Here is a 7,370-nt window from a genome sequence, read left to right on the forward strand (position 1 = left end):
TTTTTTAGAGTAGTTTTAGGTTTAGAGAAAAAATGTGCAGAAAGTACAGAGTTGCCATATATACTCTCCCTGTCCACACTGTTTCTCCTGCTATTAACCTTTTTTATTCCTGTGGTACATTATTTGTCATAATGGAATAAACCAATATAGATACATTATTATTACTTAAATTTCATAGTTTACCTTTGGGTTTACTCTTTTTGCTTTGCAGTTATCTAGGTTTTGATAAATGTATAATGTCCTGTGTTCACCATTACAGTGTCAAACAAAACAATTTTACTACCCTAAAAATGCTCTAGGCTCCACTCTCCACCTATTCATCCTTCTCTCCTCTCCTTGGCCCTCTGGCAACCACTGATCTTTTCACTGTCTATGGTTTTGCTTTTTCCAGCATGTCATATAGTTGAAATCATATAGTACATAGTTTTGTCAGACTGGCACCTTTAATTTAGCAGTATGCATTTAAGTTTCCTTCATGTCTTTTCATGACTGACAGCTTATTTTTTAAAAATCACTGTATATTAAACCATTGTATGGATACACAAAAGGAGCACTAGTGGTGCAGTGGTTAAGTACTCAGCTAGTAATCAAAGGTTGGTGGTTCAAACCCACCAACTATTCTGCCGGAGAAAGATCTAGCAGTCAGCTTCCATAAAGATTCCAAATGAACTCACTGCCATTTGAGTCAATTCCAACTCATGGGGACTCTACAGGACAGAGTAGAATTGCCTCATAGGGTTTTTAAGGCTGTATCCTGCGGAGTGACTGGTGGGTTCAAATCACCAACCTTTTGGTTAGCAGCTGAATGCTTTAACTACTTCATCTTTTGGGGCCCTGAGATGGAACACTGCGCCTCTGAGGTCTCACAAAAGGCACCACTACATGCCAATTTGCGGGCCATACCAAGGATGTGCTGACTGTGGCCTTCTCTTCTGACAACCAGCAGATTGTCACTAGCTCCTGAGATAAAACCATCAAGCAGTGGAATACTCTGGGTTTTTGTAAATACACAGTCCAGGATAAGAGCCAGTCAGAGTGGGTGTCTTGTGTCCGCTTTTCACCCAACAGCAGCAACCCCATATCGTCTCCTGCGGCTGGGACAAGTTGGTCAAGGTATGGAACCTGGCTAATTGCAAGCTGAAAGCCAACCATATAGGCTACACAAGCTACCTGAACACTGTGACTGTCTCTCCTGATGGATCCCTCTGTGCTTCTGGAGGCAAGGATGGCCATGCTGTGGGACCTCAACAAAGGCAAGCACCTCTGTATTCTAGAAGGCAGGGATATCATCAATGCCCTGTGCTTCAGCCCCAACCACTATTGGCTCTATGATACAACAGGCCCAGCATCAAGATCTGGGACTTGAAGGGCAAGATCATCACAGATGAACTGAAGCAAGAAGTTGTCAGCACCAGTAGCAAGGCCGAGCTGCCCCAGTACATCTCTCTCACCTGGTCTGCTGATAGCCAGCCTTTGTTTGCTCATTACACAGATAACCTGGTGCTACCGTGGCAGGTAATCACTGGCACTCAGTAGAAATTCACAGCAGAGCTTTAGAAATAATAATTTTAAAAAAAGACTGGCTATCTGACTTTTTTTAAAAAAAAAAAAAAAAAAGCATTTATGTGCAGGTTTTTATGTGGATACATGTTTTCATCTCATTTGGGAGAAGTTTCAGCTAGGAATGCTGTTGCTGGATCAAATGATAATACATATATTTAGACTCAACTACATTGATATTTGACTACCATTTGGTAGCATAGTGCCTAAGGCACTTGACTGCTAACCAGAAGGCTGGAGGTTCAAACCCACCAGCCACTGCTCAGAAGGAAGATGGGGCAATCTACTTTCATAGTGATACTGCCTCGGAAACCCAAGAAGGGGTCGCTATGAGTCGGGTCCGACTCGACGGCACATAACAACAACAACAACATTGATATTTATTCATTCATTCACTCAAATTTTTTCTGGTAGCATAGTGGCTAAAGCACTTGACTGCTAACCAGAAGGCTGGGGGTTCAAACCCACCAGCCACTCCCCGGAAGGAAGATGGGGCAATCTATTTCCATAGTGATACTGCCTCGGAAACCCAAGAAGGGGTCGCTATGAGTCGGGTCTGACTGAACGGCACATAACAACAACATATACTAAACACTGTAACATAACATATTACATAATCTATGTAATATGACATAGATTGAATTGTATCCTCAGCTGGGCCATGATTCTCAGTGGTTTTGGCAGTTACATAATAATGTAATGTGGCGGTTATGTAATGACCCTCCAAGCTGTGCTTTGATGTGATAAGCCAATCAGTTGTAAAAGAATTACAGTGAATTGCAACACCCTTAATCCCCTCAAAACCCTGATCCCATGTAAGAGCAGTTTCCCTGGGGTATGGCCTGCAACAAGAGATCTTACAAGAGAAAAAAGGAGAGCGAAGTGAATAGAGAGAGAGGGACCTACTACTACCAAGAAAGTTGAGCAGGAAGTGGAGTGTGTCATTTGGGCCCTGGGTCCCTGTGCTGGGATCCTCCCAGGACCAAGAAACACACACACACACACAGAGAAAGCCTTCTGCTAGAGCCAGCACTCTGAATTTAGACTTCTAGCTTCCTAAAACCAAAAATTCAAACTCACTGCAGTCAAGTCAGATTCGACTCATAGCAACCCCTCCTTGGGTTTCCGAGGCAGTATCACTACGAAAGTAGATTGCCTAACCTTCCTCCCAAGAAGTGGCTGGTGGGTTTCAACCACCTGCTTTCTGGTTAGCAGACAAATGCCTTGGGCACTATGCTACCAGAGCTCCTAGCTTCCTAAAAGGAGCTCGTAAACTGTGAGAGAATAAATGTGTTTGTTGAAGCCACCTACTTGTAGCATTTCTGTTATAGCAGCACTAGAGAACCATGACACTATAGAAAATACGGTGTCTGGTATTTTCTATAGTTTGAAATTCATTCACCTTTCTCCTGTTAACTGGATACAAACCTGACTATTGCCATCCTTGTTTACAGTTTCATTTAACATAGAGAGAGAGAGAGAGAGAGAGAGAGAGAGCAACTTTCTGTTTGCACACAGTATGCTGGGAATATTATACTGAACAAAAACAGGCATGATTCCTGGCCTACCTGTGTCAAATAGAGAGTTGTATTTAAATAATAAAGTTTAAAAATCTATGAGATGTTCCTTGCCATACTTCCTATCAAAATGCTTCTGCTAAATATAAAATCTCGAAGTTAAAAAATTTCACCATATTTTATTTTGGGTCCCTTTAAACTCTCCCAACAATCTCTGTCCAGGGCCATTACATATTGTACTAGAACATATTCCAGGTACAAGGACTCTAGCCGAGGGGTATTGTAGAGTTTGAAATTCAGCCCATACCATACTCCACCTACCATGGGATGATCTGGCATGGGGTGCATGGAAGGGTACTGTTTTTTGAGTCATACTTGGACACAAAACCCTAGTGCAGCCCTGTCTCTGCCCTAACTGAATCTTTGGCAACATTGGTCTAGTTATTTAAACCTACCGTCACATGCCTTTAAAAAATCATATTAAAGTTTTTAAAGCACACACTGTGGAAAATTTTCACTTTAAGAGTGAGTACAAACTACTTCCAACCCTGTCTTAGTTTTTGGGGCATTCATTTACATGAAATTTGACTGCTGACACCCATTTAAATAAGCTTATAAACCTCCAATATGCGTGTAAAACTGGCTCACAGCCACCAAATCTGCATGCTATTCAGAGTTCACATCTGATCTTGGGAATAAGCTGTCCCAAGCTTATTGACTCCTCTTCCTGTTAGCTTGATTTTCAGGTTTCCAGCTGGAAGACAAGATCAAGGGTCAGGTGGAGCCAATTTAAACTGGGAAATATTTACCCATGGTTCAATATCATGCAGTTTGGTAGCACAGTGACAGTACTTAAAAGAACCCGATAAAGTCCCTTCCACTATGGTTCAAGGGTTGTTTTTCTTTTTTGTTTCCAGAAAATCCAGTCACCTGCACATAAGTAATGATGAACTTGATCTTCTGAGTCAAGTGTAGGGAAGGCTTCCTTGCCACGTTGGGAATAACTTTTAGCATACTGCAACAAGGCTTTTACAATATTGAGTCATCTTAGTATGAGGCATCATAGGGTCCAGTGTGGCATAATACCGAAAGACAAGGATCTTCTGGTCACTATTTAATAAGAGATCAGCTTATATTTTCCAAAAGGGGTACTGTGAATGGAAGTCCAATGTTGTTGTTGTTGTTAGATGCCATCGAGTCAGCTCTGACTCATAGTGACCTTATATACAACAGAACAAAATACTGTCCAATCCTGCACCAACCTCACAATCCTTGCTATATGTGAGCCCATCATTGCAGCCACTGTGTCAATCCATCTCATTGAGGGTCTTCCCCTCTTTCGTTGACCCTCCACTTTACCAAGCATGATATCCTTCTCCAGGGAACAACATGACCATATGTCACCATATTTTTGACAATATGACCAAAGTAGGTGAGATGAAGTCTGGTCATTCTTGCTTCTAAGGAGCATTCAGGTTGCACTTCTTCCAGGATGTTGTTGTTGTTGTTATGTGCCATTCAGTAGGACTCAACTCATAGCGACACTTCCTTAGGTTTGTGAGGAAGTATCGCTAGGGAAGTAGATTGCCCAACCTTCCTTCTGAGGAGTAGCTAGAGAGTTTGAACTGCCAGCCTTCTGGTTAGCAGTCAAGTACCTTAGGCACTATGTCACCAGAGCTCCCAGGACAGATTTGTTAATTCTTCTAGCAGACCATGGTGCTTTCATTATTCTTCACCAACACCACAACTCAAAACCATCAACTTTCTTTGGTCTTTCTTATTCATTGTTCAGCTTTCGCATCCATACCAGGCAACTGAAAATACCATGACTTGGGCTGTTGTTGTTGTTGTCGTGTGCCGTCAAGTCGGCCCCGACTCATAGCGACCCCTCCTTGGGTTTCCGAGGCAGTATCACTACGGAAGTAGGATTGCCCAACATGACTTGGGTTAGGTGCACTAAGTCTTCAAAGAGACACCTTTGCTCTTCAGCATTTCAGAGTGGTCTTTTGCATCAACCAATTCTTATTGGAAGTTCAATAGTTTGCATTAATTTGGAAAGTTTTGATTTGAGGAGTCCATTTGTTCTTTCAGCCTTACCCGATGATTTAGGGTAATATGTTGTTGTTGTGTGCCATCGAGTCGGACCTGACTCATAGTGACCCCTCCTTGGGTTTCCGAGGCAGTACCACTATGGAAATAGATTGCTCCATCTTCCTTCCGAGGAGTGGCTGGTGGGTTTGAACCGCCAGCCTTCTGATTAGCAGTCAAGTGCCTTAGGCACTACACTACCAGAGCTCCCTTAGGATGATATGGAGAGTGATAATGCTAATTAGTACGTAGAATTTTGGTCAGTGTCCATATAATTTGTCCAGTAAAATGAGTACTCTGATCACTAGAAATGGTGACTGAAATCCCTCGAGTAGGAAAAACTTTCTCTAGAAAACTTTTTTGCTATAGTAAAAGTGTTGACTTTTCAACATGGAAGAGCTTCAGTATACCCAGAAAATTTACAAACTAACTAGCATAGAATGATAAGGCATAAAACCAGATAACTAAATTCCTTGCCATTGAGTCAATTCCAATTCATAGCAACTCTACAGGACTCTATAAGAAAGAGTAGAACTGCCCCCACAAGATTTCCAAGGCTATAAATCTTTACAAAAACAGATTGCTCATCTTTCTTCCAGAGGGACTAGTGGGTTCAAACTACTAACCTTCTGATTACCAGGTGAGCACTTAACCAATATACCACAAGACTTCCTTATGTTAAGACACTTTTGGGAATAATTGGATAAATCTAATTGGAAGTGTTCAAAAGGACCTGCAGGGGGAGATGAAACTCTTCTAGTAACAGGACCCTGTTTTCCTGGGTTATGAGCACTACAAACAGGTATTGGCTAGGTCATAGAGCTTAATCATGGAGTCTGCTTAAAGTAAAAACAAAGTTTTATTGAGAGAGAAAATAATTCACAGATTTGGAAGCACAGTCAAGAGACTCACAGTGTTCTGCGGAGTGCAAAGTGTTTTTAATCCAGTAAAGAAAACAAATGTACTTGGTTACAATCATGGTAACTTGGAATTACATAAGACAATAAATAGCAAGTTGAAATTCTGCAAGGGTAGCTGCCAGATTTCCTGGAGCCAACCTAGTAAGAAATCCTCTGCTACATGTACATTCTTTATGCTACACGAACATTATCTCAAGACTCTCTGAATAGACACTCCCTGGGATTTTGCCTCCTTCATTGTTAGTTGAGAGTGGTTAGTCTGATTGTTTGTTAAACTTTCCCCATTCTTCTCTAAAACTTATCTACCAGAGCACCATTGAAACTTAAGACATGTTAGGCTCCAGTCTTATGCTAAAAATCAAAATGGAGTATGACTCTGAACAAAAACAAAGCTCTTTCCTAATAATCAGATACCTCGGTTAATAATTCTAAGTGCTTATTCAGCTACCTGGCTCGACAGGACTACTAAAGAAAGCTGAGAACAAATCTATTGCAGTAAACCATTCCACATCTGACAGTACTTGAGACAAAAGTGTATTGGGGTTCAGAACAAAAATCCAGGAATCACCATTTGGGTCTTGGACAAACCTACATCCTTGTCCATTGGGTTTGCAAACAGATAATATTGGTGTGTTACATGGACTGGTGCACAGGACAATTAAGCCTGGAAAAATTAAATTCTCTCTTATAGCAGTAAGGAGCCCTGGTGGTGCAGTGATTAAGCAGTGGGCTATTAACTGAAAAGTCTGTGGTACAAACCTACTAGCCACCCCACAGGAGAAAGATGTGACAGTCCACTTCCATGAAGATTACAGCCTTAGGAACTCTACTCTGTCCTGAAAAGTCACTATTAAGTCAGAATTAACTCAACAGCAATGGATTCAGGTTTTGATATTATAGGAGTAAGGCCCTGAATAGCTTGAGATCTTAAAGGATACTGTGGAAGCTTAGGGAAAGTTTTCATAGAATCTGTTTGTATTTTTATAGGTTCAACACTCTTTATTCTTCCACTATCTCTGCTAGAGGTTCAGGTACCTCAGCTAATTCAGGGATTATATAGGATGGTTCATTTTCTTGTACTATAAAATCTGCTAAAGACAGAAACTATGTAAGGTGGAAATCTATCAGAGAAGGAAAACTTAAATGTTCTCCACTAAATAGAGAGCAATTTAAAAAAATTAAAAAAAAAAAAAAAAAAAGGCAAATGCATAGAGACAAAAGTTTACTAGTGGTTACCAGAGGCAAGAGAAAGGTGAAAAAGGGGGGTTAATAGTGATGGAAAAAA

At 41.1% G+C, this 7,370-nt stretch overlaps 1 pseudogene; it reads left to right on the forward strand.

Annotated features, from left to right (window-relative positions):
- Nucleotides 1-1,536, forward strand: part of LOC103210341 — an 11,892-nt pseudogene extending 10,356 nt beyond the window's left edge.
- The last annotated feature ends 5,834 nt before the right edge of the window (nt 1,537-7,370 follow it).

This window comes from Orycteropus afer, unplaced genomic scaffold (assembly GCF_000298275.1).
Source record: "Orycteropus afer afer isolate SDZICR_OR568_19922 unplaced genomic scaffold, OryAfe1.0 scaffold00596, whole genome shotgun sequence".
NCBI classification, from domain to species: domain Eukaryota; kingdom Metazoa; phylum Chordata; class Mammalia; order Tubulidentata; family Orycteropodidae; genus Orycteropus; species Orycteropus afer.